We start from the raw sequence: 18,966 nt of genomic DNA on the forward strand, positions 1-18,966 counted from the left end.
CAGTTCATATGCACTGCCCTACTGTCAGGAATCAGAAAGGTTTAAAAAAAAGTTGTGTACAGTTGTAACGACCATATTATGCAAATGGGCAGCTGTAAGAGTAACTAGTTAGATGGTAACAACAAAAATAGAGTGGAGATAAACTGCTAGAGAAGAGGGGTAAAAGGAAATCCAAACAGCTTGTTCTCTCTCCTCTTCACTTACCCACTATGGGGAACTCTGCTTCACCCTTGCAGGCAATCCATGGGACAAAGCAAGAATCAGGGCTCAAATGGATTTCTGTACCAAGTTGAGACAAGGAATAGCAGGGTAACCATCAAAACCTCCTTCTTGTTACTCCTGCTGTAAATTGACAACACCCTAATGTTACAGCCTTTACATTTAATATTTTGACATGCTGACAACATTTCCTGAAAATTTCAAGAGAAAACAGGAAGTGACAGAAACTTCAAACTTGCATCTCAACAAAAGCTAAGCTCCATACCAAAAAAGGTGCTTCCCTACTGTGTTCTGAATACAAGAGGCCTACTGCATACTGTAGAACGGCCTACCAGAGATCACCACAGAAATACTTTTTGAGGTTGCTGTACACACAGTCAGAAAAATATAAAGAAAGGAATTGCTCTCTGCTTTCTGTAAAATACAAGCGTCAGTGGTATCTTTGACTGCCTCGGGTAAGCACTGGGCATTGTACATTTGGCATAATCCTCTCTTCCAGCAATGTCCTGCTCTCTCTTGCCACAATGCTTCAGCAGTGCCTGTCATCTTTTTGGCTGCAGCTGACGATTGTGGCCCTGGCAACTTGGGTTCACTTACAGATGTTGGGAGGTTTTTTCTAAAAAATGAAAGTATCTCCTCATCTCAGTAGACAAATTTAAAACCTGTCCTTATTAGCTCTTCTTTCTGCCCAAACTGAAGGCAGAAAGTTCTAAATACATACTCCAAGAAGGAATCACCATGGAAAGATGATGATGAACTCAAATCTGCTCTGGAGACTAAACCCTGCATGTAGCCTGAGGGTGGAGGGGTAGTGGGGAAGAAAAGGAAGTTTAAGAGATGTTCACCCTGAGGAGAGATGGGGAACCTAGGATAAAAAGCTGCTAAACCTGCTGTTGGCATCATCAGTACAAGGGCATGCAGTTGGCAAAGTGGAGCTTGTTGATGAAACTGCAGTAATCAATTGTCCTAATGTTGACTTCTGCAACTATTCAGAGGCAAACTCCATGTGAGATGACAGGAAGCTCCAGGTCCTCAGAAACATCTTTTCACTCGGGCCAAGAGGAGTCTAGTCAAGAACACAGGAACACTTCAGTTCTCATACCACATAGGCAGTCACTGGACACGTTCACTTCTCAAACCTTGTCACTGACCTTATTCCTATTATTGCCATTGAAGAAGTCATAAAAGCTGCTTCTCAAGAAGAAATTTATGAATCACACCTTTCCCCTGCAAAGAACACTAGCTTAAAAAAATTACATGAACATACACAAAAACACACACTTTGAACCCAAACACTTCAGTGCATACATAGCTATGAGGTGAGAGAATTAAGGTGGTAACCACTTGACTAGCTTTCAAATGTCAAAAAAAATATATTTACATATAATCACACAACATAGTATCGCATATACACCATTTCTAGGTGGCACCTTACAGAACCACACAAGAGCAGAAGACAACAGACATACTATTTCACAGGACCCAGGTTAGTGTGTTGTCTCCCTTCTGACCACCTTCACAGATCATGCACAATTCAATTTTCACTGTCCTGTGACCTGTGCCCTAGCATGGATTTGTTTATTCATTTTTTTGTTCCAAACAGTAACTGATGAAAGCCATTTTTCTGAAACTAATTTTCTCCAACTCTCCCAAGAACCACACAAATTCACTCCCAGGGAAAGATGTCTGATGTGTTCTGAAGAGAAACTGAACTCAAAATAGAGGAAAGATTTTACAATGATGCCTTCATAAACATAATTTTTAGTTTGTCTATTACAAAAACCTAGCTTTTTTTCCATAAGTTACAAAGGTGTTTCTGAAACAAATTGTTACTAGACATTACATTTGTGTTTGTCAAACAGTCCATTGCCAGCTGAACATTTTCATGCCTCTTTCTAACATTTTTCTTTAAAACTTTACTTCCTGCAGCTCCTCATTTTCATAGAATGGTAGGGTTGGAAGAGACCTTCAAATAGCCTGTCTATGACTGAAGAGCTGCTATAGCAGCAAAGAATGTTTTAAGATATTAAAGTATCAGTTCCCCAATAGACCCAGTACTGCTGGGAAGCTGATATTGATTCACTTCGTAATAAACGTTCAATCAGAGTAGGAAAAAATATCATACTATTCCTCTAGTTCTCAGAGGCATACTGCACACTATGAGAAATACTGCAGTTTTCATTAGCATTTTTGCATAATTACAGGTTTTGATAATTAGTCATTTAACAAGCATTAAAAACAAATGCACAAAACTCTTACACAATGTGCACATCTGACAGTAACAAATTTCTAGAGATCATTTACTCAGATCATATACTCTCATCATTCATTCCTTTCTGATAGATACTTTCAGTTACCTGAACTTTTTCCATGACTAGTAAGAAGTGTTTAGTCTCAATTAAAAATTTCAGCCTGTCTCCCTAAGGGATGCTGAAATTGGTAATGAAAAAGCCTGAAAGCTAATAGAATACAAAGCTAAACTCCTCTCAGGACAGAGTTTAGGTGCCTTGCCCTTTCATTTGTTTCTGAAACAAACACCAAAAGCTTTTAAAAGAAAATGTAAATACAGTCCTCCTTTTTATCAACACTCAGGTTTAACAAAACACATATACAAGGGCAAAGCACCACAAAACAAAGGGCAGAAACCATTTCAAAATGAACACTTTTTTTAGAAAATATAAGCTTTAAAAGTTGGTTATAAGAAAAGGTTTTGTTTCCTATGTAAAAACATCAATAATGCATTTAACAATAACACATTTCCCTTCCCATACAGTAATTCTCTATTGACTTAACAGTGCATGGGTGACCAGTTGTCAAGGTAAAAAAATAAATTCACACCAAACACGGATCTATTTTAATATATAACAGTATTTTTTTTAAAGTAGCTTCTTACAGCAGTAGAAGATGAATAGAGACACATTTCTATATCAATAAATAAAGCTGTGATCCATGTCAACATAATTGCAGGGCATGAATTAATGTCAGTCTAACAACCCAAGCAAATCTTTCATACATCTACAAGGTTGGTGCTTTTCCTTTCAATACCCTTCATCTGAAGAGATAAAATGGCAAGAAGCAAGCTTCCCCAAAGTAACCTGACAAAAACAACTGAAAAACTAGCAGGAAGAAAAGTTAATTTTTCAGGGGAAAAATCCAACAAAACCCATAACCAATACTGAAAGTTTACACATACCATTCCAGCCTCAGCTGTTCTAACCTTGGAAGTATCTTTTCTCATCTTTTCCACCACTTCTCTGAACCCTTCATTTCTTGGTCAGTACTTCAGCACTATGCTGGTAATGTAACTTTGAAGTATTTAAGGAAAAAAACCCCACAGTGATTTTCCAACATTTAGGCTCTACAGTAAGGAGGGCACAAGCAATATTGATTCCCCCTTTTTGTATTTAAGAAAAACTTTCAGAATACAACTTTGATTAGTAAGCATTAACCAGGTCAGACTACTTGGCTATAGCAGGTTGTACTTTGGGCTCTAGTTAATAGGTATTTGTTACCAAAACTATCTGGCCTTTGGTTGCTCTATGCCCGTAATTAGAATGGCTCCAGGTTACCTTTCCTAACCAATCTTTAGAAAGAGCTGTTCAGTTTGTCCTTTCCACACAGATCATTCCCACGTCAGTCACTCATTTCTTTCCACATGAAACTTCTATGAAATTCAAATGCACAGCTCTGTAAGTTTCCCTACAAAATCTGAATTCCTTCATTACAGAAATAGAAGCATTGAACCCTCTGCGTATACCTAAAAGGTGTAAGAGAGCACAAAGGGACATAGAATCCAAACTCTTCCCTTTCCCAAAGCAAAACAAAAGCAATCCCAGGTAAAAAGAAAAATGCAGCAAGTGTTTCCAAGCATTTAATCAGAATTTCTTAACATTTCAGCACAGCTCAGCTGCTGGGTTTATACAGATGCACAAAAGAGCTTATAAAATTGCTAATACAACAGCTAGGAAAGGAAAAGGCAAGAAAGGAAGGTATATAAATGTTGCACATACATACAAGTTTTGCTAACAAAGCACCAGTACTCCATGTCACAATAAAAATTCTGCTTGCTAAAAATCTTATCATCAAAACTGATAAATATTGAGAAGTGGTCACTCAAATGTTTTAAATATGTTCTCTTAGCATTATGAAGACTGTTGAAGTGATATTTAAGACATTTTCATTTTCTAACGTGGTAACATCAAATGCATTACTAGAAACAAAATGCTTTGTTTTATCTGATTGTATCAGAATCACATTATATGACACTTTTGTCATGCTTAGACTTGTCTCTTCACAATAACGTTAAATCTTCACAGCGGATTCCTACAAAGAAAGACTTAGAAAAATTTTTAAAGCAAAATACACCTTGCATGGCTGGTGTGGGGCTCTGAGTTTACATGTGTATTGACATGACACAAAGACACTTTGAACAAGTACTCTTTTCCCCAAGTCTCTCAGTCAACAGTACAGACATTCTCAGACATATGCCTATTTGCATTCTGAACTTGCTCATGTTTGAATTGTTTCAAGTATGGATGAAAGCCCCAAACTGTGTTTACAGTTGCCTGGAACTCATCCACTTTACAGCAAGGATGAAAAAGTTACTCAAATGTCAGCAATCCACCAAATGCCCTTCCCACACAAGTTCTCAAGGATTAAACAAAAGTGACTGAGAATCTCAGCACAAAGAATTACTGAATGTGTCCTCCCTCAGTTGCACGTAGTAAATGAAGTAACACTGAGGCTATCACCACTGAGAACATACCACGCTTTAAATCAGCCTCACTTCTGTTGAAAAAGACCACAGCCTGAGATTAGGTTTTTAAAGTAACTGCTAGGAACTGCTGGACAGGCAGGCTAACTGTACAGCTCAGACATGTCACTCTGACTGTTAAAATACCGTTGCAAAATACCAGCAAGGCCAGATTCTCTGTACAGTTCAAAAGAATAGGATTCCGTGCTCCAGTTCAGTCAGGAGTTAGGTGTTCTCTGCATTCACCCAGGGCAGCTGGAAGCTAATAAATGTGGTTCATTAAATGTGGGCTCAGTGCCAGAGCCAGCAGTGCCACCAGGAGGTCAATACTGCAATTCCAACAGCCTGGGCATGGAAACAATGTATAGACGGAGCCATGGGGGTGGTAAGGGCAGGGAACAGAGGCAATAGCACCAAGAAAGGTTTGGAAAGGGCTTTGAGATATTTTTCTGTAAGAAGATAGAACAAATGATGCTCCCTTATGTTTTATAAAAAAAGCACACCTGGGAATAGTTGAAAATATGTTACTCCAATATGAACTACATCTAATGTGATATTACTTCAGCATTTTAGTTGCAAACTGCCTGGACAGTTCTACTGACTTTATCTTATTGTTTCCTATGCACTCATATTTGCAAAGAGGCCTCCATGAAATTGCAAATAAAGATTGAATATCATTAGAAATTACAGATTGTACACAAGTAAAATTACTTATGACATTTACTGTTCTGAGTACCTCCAAAAAGAAGTTATGCTCCATTTTAAATCTATCATACATTATCTTACTAAATACATCCATGAAATAAACAGTTCAGGTTTGGGTGGGTTTTTACGTGTTTTAAAAAATGCCCTAACAGACTTCTTATTTCAGAGATAGCATCTCAGAAAAGAAAGAAAAAAACAAACCAAAAAGGACCATCAGTTGTACCATAATGTCACAGACATGATTACATTAGGTCTGGATTATTCACGATGTGTCTGTAGTCATGTGGAAAAGCAAATGATCTTTGGAGAAGATAGGCAAATACTCAAGATCTAAATTTCTAAACTGAGGAAGGGCTTCCCCCTGCAAAGTAAATATCCACAGAGACTGACTAAAGTAAGAGCTTACATTAAACACACACTTGGTAAAGCAAACACTGACATGACTGCAGGTACCATAGCAATTTCGTGGAATTAAAAAAAACCCACAAACCCAAATGAATCAAACAGCAAACTGTAGAAGCAGTGAAGGGACACAACCACAGAGCTCGGTTGTGGTAAACTTCCCTTCCTCCAAGAAAGACCTTGGGACCTCAGAAGAAAGAATAGGGCACAGAAAGGAGGAAGAGAAAGATAACCAGAGAAAGTTATCTATACCTTTAGTTTTCCTTAAGTGAATGAAGTCCTACGACAAAAGGATGAAGTACATCATCTGTGGAAGATAACACAAAACCAGAAGATTTTTACTATGTTATTAGACAAATTCATACACATGCACAGTATGACAAATTAATAGCAGAAAAATATTTTGTGAATCACAACAACACTAAATAATATCATCCTTCTACTGTTAATCTTCACTGCCTTAAAACCTTTCAGCATTTCACGCAACATTTCAGTGTAATGAGACATGCTGCATATGGCAAGACTGCATGACAACTAAATGCTACTCCAGCTCAGCATCATCTCATTCAAGAACATCACAAAAATCTTTTGCAGCTAAAAACTCACTAAAGTAAAAATTGAATACAACTTGAATACTTTCTTCTCAGACATCAGTTCCTCACTGATACACAGAAATACCTTGATGACTCACAAATGTTATGACAAACCTTGGATCCAAACCAAACAAATGAGTAATAAGAAGCCAGGCCTCTGAAGACTATCTGTGTCTTGTATACAAGCATCAACTCTATGAGCAAGAATTCCTAAGGAAGCTGAAGAAGTCTGGATTAAAATACTGAAAGCTCAGATTACTTAAAAAACAAAAGAAGTGTAAGTCAAAAATACAAAAACAGTCACTAGATAGTAAAATGCTTTCCTACCCAGAGTTCCCATCTTAATTAGCAATTTCTAAAACAACTCCATGCAGGGATGATTGGAGAAGGCAAAGATGTAACACAGTCACAGAGTCATTGAGGCTAGAAGGGACCTCTTGATATCATTTAACCTCCAATCTCAAGCAGGGCCAGCTACAGCAGGCTGCCCAGGACCACAGCAGCTGTGTTTCAAGCATCTGTGCTAATACACACTCCAGAGCCCCTCTGTGCAACCTGTTTCAGTGTCTGATCACACTCCACAGTAAAAAAAAAAAAAAAAAAGAAAGTACTTTTTCATGTTAAAAAAAATCAAGAAGAGATCTTAGATTGCTGATCACTTTTAGTTGCAATATCCTCTCTCCTGGATAGAGGAAAAAGAATTTGTACCCAATACAGCAAACTCACCAAGGCTAACAAGAAAACAGAAGAGTGCTTTGGGATCTCCACCTTGAGCCACTCAGCAATTTAAAATTAGATCCTACTTACAGTCTGAACTGTACATTTACTCTGCTTAGCAACTTGCATACCTCCACAGCACACACTGAGGAACATGACAGAAAAACATTGTGAATATGGTTTCCATCACAGAAAAAAGATAAGCAAGGAGACTGGGGAGAAGGGAGGAAGACATTCTGTCGTCTTTCACATACCAGATGAAAAGCCGAGATCTTTAGTGCTAACGGAAGACAACCAGTCAGCAATAATGACATACCGAGAAAATAATCCACACTGAATCAGGGGGCAGGAGGCATTGCTTGTGTGATAATTTTTTAACAGATGACATTACTGGGGAATAAGGTGTGGAAAGTGACATGATCAGAAAGTACACAGGGGCCAGAAGCACAGAAGAAACAGGGAAAAAAACAAAACCACCATAAGAACCACAAGACTAAGCAAGGGACTAGAGAAAGACATCTTCTTAAGAACCACGATAGGCATGGGTGGGGTGAGGGCAAAATGTTGGTTGTTTTTCAAAAGTAGCTATGCTGACAAGTAGCACATGGATAAAATCAAGGATACAGTTCGGATCCTCACACAAGGCTACAAGGTCGAGAAGTTTGTAAAGACCAGTTCATCAGGAAAATGAGCTATAAACAGAGGTGAAAAGAGTCTGGGATAAACCTTGAGAAAATGAATCCAGTCAGTATGGATTAATAATGAAAAGGAGAAGAGAAAATGATGGGGTGGCACAGGTTTTACAGACCTAAACCTCAAAGCATTTTTATTGCAAAATCTGCCACAAGAGAGAACTCTCACAGTCAATAAGGAAAGCACAGTATTTCTACCTGCAACCAAAGAGACAGATGTAAGGGAGTAAAAAAAAATACAAATCGCATATTCTTCTTGACAGATACATGAAAAAGATACACACAAAACCCAAAATTCAGTAAGAACATTTGCTAACAGAATTCATAGAATGGTAGGGGTTGGAAGATCATCTAGTCCAACCCCTGCTCAAGCAGGTCCAGCTAGAGCAGGACATACATGAATGCATCCAGGCAGGTTTTGAAGACCTCCAGGGAAGGAGACTCCCTTGGCAGCTTATTCCAGTGCTCTGTCACTCTTATAGTAAAGAAGATTTTTTCTTAAACTTAAGTGGAACTTTTTGTGTTCCAGCTTTTGTCCATCAGCCCTTGTCCTGTCACTCGCACTACAGAAAAAAATTTTTCCCCATCCTCTTGACAAACATCTTTTAAATATTTGTACATATGAATGAGATTCCCCCATCAGTCTTCTCCAGACTGAACGGCCCCAGGTCCCGCAGCCTTTCCTCAGAAGGAAGATGCTCCAGTCCCCTGAGCATCTTGGTGGCCCTGCACTGGCCTCTCTCCAGCACTTTCCTGTCCCTCTTGAGCTGGGGAGCCCAGAACTGGACACAGGACTCCAGATGAGGCCTCACCAGGGCAGAGTAGAGGGAGAGCAGAACCTCCCTTGACCTGCTGCCCATACTCTTCTTGATGCCCCCAGGATGCTATTGGCTTCTTGTCCACAAGGGCACATTGCTGCTCATGTTTAGTTTATTACGAATCAGGACTTCGAAGCCTCTCTCTGCAGAGCTGCTCTTCCACAGGTCACCCACAGCCTGTCCTGGTGCAGGGGGCTTTTCCTCCCCAGATACAGGACTCTGCATTTGTCCTTGTTGAACCTCAGGAGATTTCTCTCTGCCCAACTCTCAAAGCAGTCCAGATCCCGCTGAATGGCAGCACAGCCTCTGGGAAATCAGCCAGTGCTCCCAGTTTGGTGCCAGCAGGGAACTTGCTGAGGGTCACTCTGTCCCCTCATCCAGGTCACTGATGAAGATGTTGAACAAGACTGGCCCCAGAACCCATCCCTGTGCAACTCCACTGGCCACAGGCCTCCAACTTGATTCTGTGCCATTGATCAGCACCCTCTGGGCTCTGTCATTCAGCCAGCTCTCCATCCACCTCACCATCCACTCATCCAAGCCACACTGCCTGAGCTTTCTAATGAGGATGTGATGGGAGACAGTGTCAAAAGCCTTGCTGAAGTCAACATAGATGACATCTGCTGCTCTCCCCTCATCTAGTCAGCCAGTTATACTCTGGCAACCAGGAGAGTTTGAGAAACAAAAGAGTTGACAAAAATACCAGCTGTTACTGCAGATGTGAGATTCCATTAAACCATCAAAGTAGAATTGTTCACCTAAGACAATGGTAAAACCAAGGGAGAAGAAAACCACTCTGTCCTGGAGGAAGTTTGCCTACTGGCAGGATTTCCACCTGAGATATTCTACAGTACAAGAGAAGGAATGAGGGAAGCATGTGTTCTGTAAGGAGAATGCTGAACTTGCACAAGTTGATCACTGGTCATACTTCAGTGTCAAACCACTGCTTTTGAAAAACTAAAAATTCTGCTACAAATACACATCTAATTGCACCAATAGCAAGAACAAGAGTTTGGAACAGAGTTTTAAATTATGTATTTGCATTTGTGTTTCCAAGTTGCTTTTAACTAGATGCTGACAGTTTTAGAAAATTCACCTGGTCAATGTTGTACTTAAGATTAGGTAATCACAAGCATTAGACATTTAGCACTGTGATTCGGATAGTCATACATCTCCACAGGTGACATCCTATATGTGAAGGAATCATCAACATAAATTTAATCAAAATCAAAATTTTTAGAAGTTATGACAAAAAACCTTGCACTACTTTTATTCCTGGGCTGTGCTGTGAATTCCCTGGCTTTAAAGAAATGAAATCATATTGCCTATTTGAAGTCTCTGCATGATAAACTGAAAAAGACAAAACACTCAATATACAAAAACCAAAATTAAACAAAAAAACCTCTGCCAGACATAAAATATGCAAACAAAAGGAAAAGAATCCTTATACTTCCAGTGGCAGTACTATTTCTGATGACAGAGCAAAAATATTTTCAAGTGTAAAACAACCTTAATCTCAATCTGCCTGACAATTATATTCAAAACTTTCTCCAGAGCATACAACATTTCTGTAACACAAAATAATTCCAGGTACTGTTCTGTAATGTAACATCACAAGGGCAGTTCTTACTGGAATAAGTAAAAATAGCAGTAGTGAACATGCCAAAGGAGAGTCTTTCCACTATATGGCTGGTGCTTAGATTGCAACATCAGCTGGCTCTCTTTTTATAACCTCTTGATTGCCAGTGAGCAAGTTACACGGTCAACTTAAAAGGTTTGAGAAATCTAAGAGTAAGCTCTGGAACTCACTTTCAGCTGAAATCAATCTACTGTATCACTCTGACACAAATGCTTTGTTTCAGCATGCTATTATTGCCTGTGTAAGCTTTATGCTTGCTTCCAAAGCATTTAGCACAGATGAATGATGTAATTCAGAACACGATTCTTTTTTTTAAATGTCAGCATAAAATTAGAGGCTTGCACACTTTGTTGCTTCTTTTGGCTGTAGCAAACTCTGGAAGCTACTTAACTTACTCCATTCTCTTGTAGTCATGTATGTGCCATCCTCCAACGATTTTGGCCCATTTCTGCAAACACACCTCCCTCAACACCAACCACTCCCTGTGCATCTGCACTTTAGGTGGATCTTTTTCCATGTTTCTACATAACAACTCTGACCACAACTATCACAAAATGAACATTTCAAACTGTTAGATCAGTGATCAAACTAAGACAGAAATGTTGATTTGCTAGAAGCAATTCATGCTCCCTAGCTAGCAGCTTGGCTTACAGGTGACTGAAGTTGCTTAGCTTTCTAATTCTAACAAGGGAAACCAGTAATCTCCCACCTTCAACACCATAAACAGGTTTCTGCCTGCTCATGCCCAGAGACTGGTATTGATTGGACATAGCTTCCAAAAGTTAATGGAGAGGAAGATGGTCAGCAAAAAGAAAGCTATTTAAAAAAAAAAGGCAGAATTCCACTTAGCTTGCCCAGTAACTGCTACATTTTTTTCCCCCCTCAATCTAAGAAGATACGTTGATGATCATTATTTCAACTCCCTTTAAGTTTGGAAGTGTTGGTATAATCAAAACTATGTTTATTTGCACACAGTGGCCCTGCTGTTGTATCTCCATATGAAGAAACATACATAGGTTTCATGGAAATTCAGAAGTAGAGATATTTTAGACATTTGCCATAGTTAATCCATGAGTTTTATAGTGCAGGGTTTACAAAAGAAACACCCATGGAATGACAACAAGAAGAATTGTTTAAAACTATTGTAATAGATTAAACCTGAAGGAATTAAAATTCAATCAGAAACTGTGAAAATAAGGAAAATATTAATCTGTCAGTAATCTTGAAGTTAGCAATTGCTAAGTAAATTCTGAACTTCATAGAATCATAGAATGGTAGGAATTATAAAGCTGCAGTTACACCTTATGTCATAAATATGATCAACTTTCACTGAAACTTACAATGAAGCCTCTAAAACAAAGTTTAAAAAAAATCCTTGCTATATCAAAAGATATCTTTTGAACTGAAAGCTTAGAGAGGTAGTTACAGCCTTTTTCATCTTCTCATGAAGTGGAATTAAAATCCACCTTGCTTTTTCTTTTAAAAAACAAAAATTAATGTACTTTCTATGACAATCATCCAGGAATAAGGTAACTAGTATTGGTTTGGGTAGCAATAAATAAATTGTTACAATATGATTATTGTTCTTTCCTCTCAGCTACATTGCCACCACTGAAGCTTCCAATCTAACGATTCTCCCTACATTTACTGTAATACTTTGCAGGACTATCCCTCTTGTGTGCCTACGTTTTGTAATAACTCTATGGAAACAAAAGGGAATGTACAAATATTTGCCTGTTTCACTACCTTTCCTTCAGTTTTACAGAGAAAGTCTTATCTAAAACCTCACAACTAGTTTCTTCTACACAGGGAAAATATCAAATAAAGAAAAAAGAATGATAATTTACTTGTTTGTCCAACATGTAGTCACAGTGGGGGAGACACAATTCATCTCTTCCACAGGTAGCAAGAGGGTAAAGCGAGAAGCATCTTTAATAGACTGTTCAGTATTACAATATTCAGGAATAGATTGAAAAGACCACTCTAGGAAATATTGAAAGCATGACCATACTTTGAGTAAATGCTGTTAAATGATTGAGAACAGAACAAGAAAGTGGAATACGTAAAAGCTACCACAAATTACTGAGAAAGTTCACAGGGACATATACTGGAAGCAAATGACTAGAAAAATAAGACATTAAAGGAAAAAGAAGCAGAAAGATTACTCATATGTTAAAGTTTCTCAATATTCACCTCAATATTCACCTCAATACTAGCCACACAGAGGTAGGAAGGCACTAAAGACATCTTTCTTCCAACTGCACGCTACCTTGCATTTCCCTTGCAGTCTCTCCAGCTAGGTGTTCCTCAAACACTCATTTTCAAAACTCTGGCTTGTTCTATAGTGAAAAAAAATGTATGTAACAGAAGACTACAATGGGGGCTCTGAGCCATTTTTTTAAAGTCAAAACCTCTGAGCCAGCTTTAATTAATATGGTTAACCCCATGCCACGCCCAGCTGCAAGTTAGTGAAGCAACCTCCCTCTAGCTTGTGAACTAAAAATATACAAGATGTCTCAACTGCTCTGAGCTGATACTACGTATTTCAATCGGAATGCCATACTAATTAATACCCTTTTGTCAGCTGTTTGTCAGAAATGAAATATTTTAGGGTCAGAGCAACAGCAAGTATGTAAGGTAAGTTGAAACCTGAAATGAAACAAAATAATGCAGTAGTAAGAAAACAGGCAGTACTACCACAAACTACTCAAAGTCTGCAGAGAGCCACAACACAGCAAGTGAAATGATTCCACGGAGCAATGAAACCAAGAACAACAACAACATTAAAAGGGGCTTATATCAGAAGAGCTGGAGATACAGGTCCCACTTGCAGATTTTCAGATAGTGCAAAGAAAACACGGCAGAGTCACTTACACACTCATCACATGCACTGATTATTTGCAAGGCAATTCTAAAACTCTTTTGCCTAAAGTTAAAACCAAGCAGCTTTGATTTAAAAGCGCTGCTGCTCTGCTTCATTTCTGCAGGCGTGCAGAACAAGCATGGAATCAACGGCAGAACATCGACACACCTGCAACTGCAAACAAATCCAGCGACTTGCATTTGTTTCTCCATTGGTCTACACAAATCCAGTTTTTCTACCTTAAAAATCTTGTCTCTAAAAAGCTTGTCATTCCCCATAAGCTAGCAAAAAACATCTGGAAAATGTATAACTCAATCACATTGACTATGCTGCTTAAATGTGTAAAGTCTGTTTATTAATTACCAGTTATAATTCTTAGCTCTGAAGTCGACCAAGAAAACGCTTTACTCATTTACAAATGACTCAAAGACCAGCACTTTGTTTATCCTCATCTACTGTATGCACTGCAGCATTTCAGTACACAAGATGACCATAATGTATTAAACTGTAAAAGGTCAGTCCACACTGCTGCAATAAAATCAACTTTGTGTGAAACAGATGACATTTATAGTACAAACACAATATTCAAGTCACTAAAGGAATAAACGTGCGCCAGCTGCTTTTCAAAGCAAAATCATTGTTTACAAAAAAAATAGCACACACAGCAAGAGGCAACGGAGCACTGAGAATTATTCACAGAACTTTGTCCAAAACAGACTTTCTTTTCAGAAAAATTAGAAACATCTCTAAATATCTATCTGTATTACCCATACAGAGTAAGCTGTATCTACTTCATGCTGTCTCAAAACTCATGAGCTAATCCATGCTTATTGTCCAAATACTTTGTTCATTTTTTCAAAAAGCCAGCATTTTTACCTGATGTCCTACTGTTACAACAACTTCTCTTTCAATTAATTTCTGGAGCTGACAAAATGTTACCACGACCTTACTCAGTTCACAGTGGATACATTTCATCCCAGAAAACACTGAAGGGTTTTGCATAAGCAATTACACAAAAATCAATCAACATCGGTACAATGCAGATGTAAACACATCAGCTCGTTTACAAATGAAACACCAAGGTGAAACTTAGTGAAACTGGTCTTAAAATTACCATGCTTGAAATTTTAGTTACATCACAAGTTTTAGTCTTGATTGAACTATTTTTGTTCCTTCCCCAAATAAAGGTAACTTTGATTGATGCAATTTGATGTTTTCACACGAAATAGAACCTTGCTTTCTATTTTTCTTCATGCAAAGTTGCACTGTCTTTACATTTCTGCATTTTTAATTTAGAAGATGGTCCAGGAACTAACTTCTAACAAAACAATCGTCCTTTTCAATTATTCGTTTGTTTCAAGCTGACTTTGCATGGCAGTTTTGGAAATTCAACTGCACGAAAACACCTTGTTTCCTAGGCGACTAGTCTTACATGATCTTGCCACTCAGCTGTCCTTCTGCCTCTCCTCCAGCAACTCTTGGACATATTAACTTATTTCAACTAAGCTGATAGGTAAGAAGTATCAAGAACACGAAAATCCCATGGGCTATGGAAAAGGAAGCCAGAGTATGGAAGAATCATCTTTTGCTCTCCCAGGCTCTCCATCAGCCTTTGGTGTGTCAGCTGCAGCTTAGCACCACAGGAGGAAACCAAACCAAAAACCCTCCCTCTTGCCTAGCTGGCAGGCCAGGAAGGTAGACAGGCAACACAGGAATAGAGGGGAGAGGAGGAGAAAATGTCTGGAGATGGTTTCAGCAAGGCAATAGCAAAAGTGGGGAAACAAGGGGTGCTGGAGGTCTTACAGAGGTTTGGCAATGGGAATGACTGAAGGTGTCAAGGAAGCTAAGAACAGAATGTTTGCAGCAGAGGTGATCAGAGACCCTGAAAGAAATATGTATTGAACTAGACTTTGTTAGTTCATTCACTCTCATAACTTTATTAGGAACACAAAAGTAATTTAAACATGCTGTATCTATAATAGAACTGAAATCATTAGGACAACTCTTGCATTTGAAACTAACTGATTGAAGCTTTATTTACAGTAATTTGAACTAAGAGCTTTTCATTCTCATCTCCTACAGAAGTTTTAGAACCAACAGCTCTCATCATCTCAATTTAATTTGTTTTCAAATACAGAAAACAAGGAAAACTTGTTTTTTCCTCAACTGCCGCTTCCCACTAGTGAAGGAGCCAAATAAATAAACTGGGGGGAGGTGAGGAGTATATGTCCCAGAAGAAGCTAGTGCTGATTTAGCATACCAAGAAGTGCTGACCAATCATTTCCGTGGGTCATGTTTGTGGTTTATATAAATATGAGTTATTTTAATAAGTTGTAGTAAGTTCAGGCCCTCAGACAGCAGTAACTTCCTTGAGTAGACTTTGCTGTTGTTAAAGAATAAAAAATTGACAATCACAGGTAAACACCAAAGGCATTCCACTGAAAAAAGAAATATTTTCTCTGCTATTTTCTCTCCAAATCTCTTTCAAAGTAGGTTAGTCAGCAGTGTTGCACAAGAAGTTGTCCAGTCCTGAAGACATTAAGTATGGCAACAAACCATATGAAAAACACATTCCAGATTTCTGAAAGCACCAGTGCTCCAACCAAGTAATCTTGTTCACTTCTGATTTAATAATCTAAGATTAAATTGCTCAGTCATCCATTTCATGAGCATGTATAGAGATCCATACCTTTTAAAAATTAATTATAGCCTTAGGGTTTACCTATAGAAGTTTTTCTTTAACACAAACTAAATTAGAGCCACTTCCACTCTGAATGAGTGTCCACAGACACATGTGTAACTGAACTTCCTGAAATTAACTCTCACATTCACCAATTCAATCCTTTCTCCTGCACCAACACTGCAGACATGTCCTAGAGGATAAGCATGTCCATTCAAATCATATCCTAGTTTTACATAATGCAGTGATCCTTTAGGCAATATTTGGAGCCGAGTTTTTCACAAGCATTAAAATAAAAGCCGTTTTCAAAGTCTTTTGTATAAAACTATTTTCAGATATTTAAGTTGGTTTCAGTTTTGGAAGAAGCTTCATCTTATTCCATTATAGACCATTCTTGTTTTGCATAACTACGACAACCTACAATTGCACACTCTGCTGCAGCAATTCCACTACAACTGGTTTTGAGATCTCATCGTCCTAGCTAACATCTCTGTATTTATAAATGTCACTTAAAGGCTAAGAAAGGGAAGAAAAAAAATCTACACAAGTATTTCAGCCTGATGCAGGCAAGACAAACAATGGATAAGAGACATGGTGCTGTTAGCATGGCAGGTCATTTGTGTGTACCACAGATAAAAAACAAAGAGTCCAAAAATCCCCAAGCCCTAGCTCTGGAATAACACTATTTCTAAATTATAAAGTTGTAACAGTTTAAGAAAAAAAAAATCGGAAAACTAAAGAATCTTATTCCAGTTTTCAAACGTCTTTTTCTTTAACTGAATCTAAGCCGAAAAAACAACCAAGCACACAGTTCAAACTGAAGAATGCCTAAGCAGAACGCGTTGTTATGCCAATACGACTTAAATGCTTTTTCCGTTCATAAGACAGTAGATCAGAGTAACAGAAAGGCTAGGGAGTCCCCGCTGGAAGCTCAACAGGGACAATGCTGCCAGCAGCGCAGTGGAGACTCGAGAAGGCCGGGCATGCGGAGCCACCGCTGGGCATCCCCCCGCCCCTCCGCCCCGCGACTAGGGCACCGTTCCAGGTGCCGCTGGATGCCCGTGGCTCATCCCGCCACGGGCCGGGCTCTGCGGGGCCCCAGCTGCGGGGCACACCCGCCTCGGCCGCGCATCCCCCCGCCAGCTCCCCGGAGGCGGCTCCGGTGGCGGGGCTCCGCGCTGGCACTGACAGGCGGCCGCCACGACGCACCTCTGCTCCCACCTGACCCGCCGCCGCCATGGGCCTCGGGCACCCTCCCCCTATGCCGGGCTTTGTGACACCTTCCCCGCTGCCGGGTGCGGGCCAGCTCCTCTGGGGCGGGAGCGCCGGCGCGGGCCCCGCGGCGCACGGGACGGGACGGGACGGCCCCGCGCAGTGGCGCCGGCCCCGCAGGCGGAGGGGACGCGGCGCGCACCCGATCCCACCGCAAAGCGCTCCGCGCCGAGCCGCGACCCGCACGTACACAGTCGGCCGCTTCCCCCGCCGTCCTCGCCGGTCTCCGTCAGAGGAACGCACGGCCGCCCTCGCTCCCTCCCTCTCGCTGGTTTCCCTCACAGCCGAGGCTGGTGCGGCGCCTGGGGCTGAGGCACCGCTGGGCGCAGCCGGCGCCGCTTCAGGCGCCAGCACCGACGGAGAGCCCGAGAGAAAGGGGAGAATGGGGAGCCCGTATCTTCCTCGTTCCCTGCCGCGTTCTCCGCCGCTCGCTCCTACCTATGTCACTCCCTCCCGGCAGCTCCCTCCAGGCTCTCGTCCCGCTCGGCGCTGTTCGTTTCGTTCCTCATCTAAAATGGCGGCCTCACACTCAGCGAGACATTTATCCTCCGCCCATCGATCGCTCGGCACTCGGCTCCCTCCCTTTCTCCTGTCTCTCCTTCTTTTCCCGTCCTGCTCCTGCTCCTCGCCTCTGCGCCTGGCCGCGAGCGCCGAGCTGTCGATCTCCCGCTCCTCCCCCGCCCCCTCAGCGGGCCGCCATTTGGGAGCGGCTGAGGCGGCCGCAGCTCAGGCGTCGGGATGCGGAGGGAGGTGAGGCGGTCCCGCCGTCACTCTCCTACCGCTTGTCGGGAGCCGAGCTGGGGAACATCGGCAGCGAGTGAGCCGAGAGCTGCGTACGGCCCCTCCCCGGGCCGACACCTGCCTCAGTCGCGCTTCCAGAGCTCAGCCCGAAAGTCTTACCTGTGCAAAAGCACCCCCTGTTTCTGAGGGAGACAGCCCGAAATTCCCAAGGGGCGGTACGTGTCGAGCGGGGTGGGGTGTGAGCTGCTGGGAAAGGTATCTGGGGAGAAGTTGGAAAACAGAACGTGCAGCCTCTTTTCCTGGAGGAGACAGGGAACAGCTGTGGGACAGCAGGCTCCTCCACAGCTCGCCACGGCCTCCGGGTACCGACAGAAAAGGTACTGAAGGCCTCTGCAGCCTCTTAAGTTACAGCTAGTGCACCACAAACTAACTTATTTTAGGTCAGGTTTTGAAAATGCAGCGCTGCACGTTAAGTGGTATGCAGTTAATTTGTCATCCCAAAACAAAACTTGGAAGGATAACCCTTCCAAAGTAAAACGGCTCTCCGAGGACTGTTTTTAAAGAGCATACATGTTTGCATTTACAGTCATATAAGTTATATTAATTGTTAATTAAATGAGCCTCCAGCACAACTCTCAACCTTATTTGGGATTTCTCTACAGAAAAGAGTTTATTCTGATATCAACCAAGGCCTGAGCTCAGCTGAAGTCACATTCACCTCACAGAGGCACAGCAAGGACAAGAAAGCAGCAATGTTGAGCTTGCCTCTCCAAGGGAGCAAATAAGAAAAAAATCCCCATACAAAGTCTTTATCTACAGGTGCTCTCCAGGAAGAAGTGTGGTTGGCAAGTAGTTAGATTGAAATGGGGGAG

At 40.9% G+C, this 18,966-nt stretch overlaps 1 protein-coding gene across 6 annotated transcripts in view; it reads right to left on the minus strand.

Annotated features, from left to right (window-relative positions):
• RAF1 (Raf-1 proto-oncogene, serine/threonine kinase) overlaps window positions 1-17,924 on the minus strand; it is a 45,042-nt gene extending 27,118 nt beyond the window's left edge. For 2 of the 6 annotated variants that reach the window (XM_062008585.1, XM_062008580.1), the window contains exons 1-2: window positions 17,792-17,924; window positions 6,332-6,386 (exon numbers count right to left, since the gene is read on the minus strand). The gene's annotated coding sequence lies outside the window, so the exon portion shown is untranslated. The other 4 variants (XM_062008582.1, XM_062008581.1, XM_062008583.1 and 1 more) reach the window with 4 other exon arrangements.
• Between the last annotated feature and the right edge of the window lie 1,042 nt (window positions 17,925-18,966).

This window comes from Colius striatus, chromosome 15 (assembly GCF_028858725.1).
Source record: "Colius striatus isolate bColStr4 chromosome 15, bColStr4.1.hap1, whole genome shotgun sequence".
NCBI classification, from domain to species: domain Eukaryota; kingdom Metazoa; phylum Chordata; class Aves; order Coliiformes; family Coliidae; genus Colius; species Colius striatus.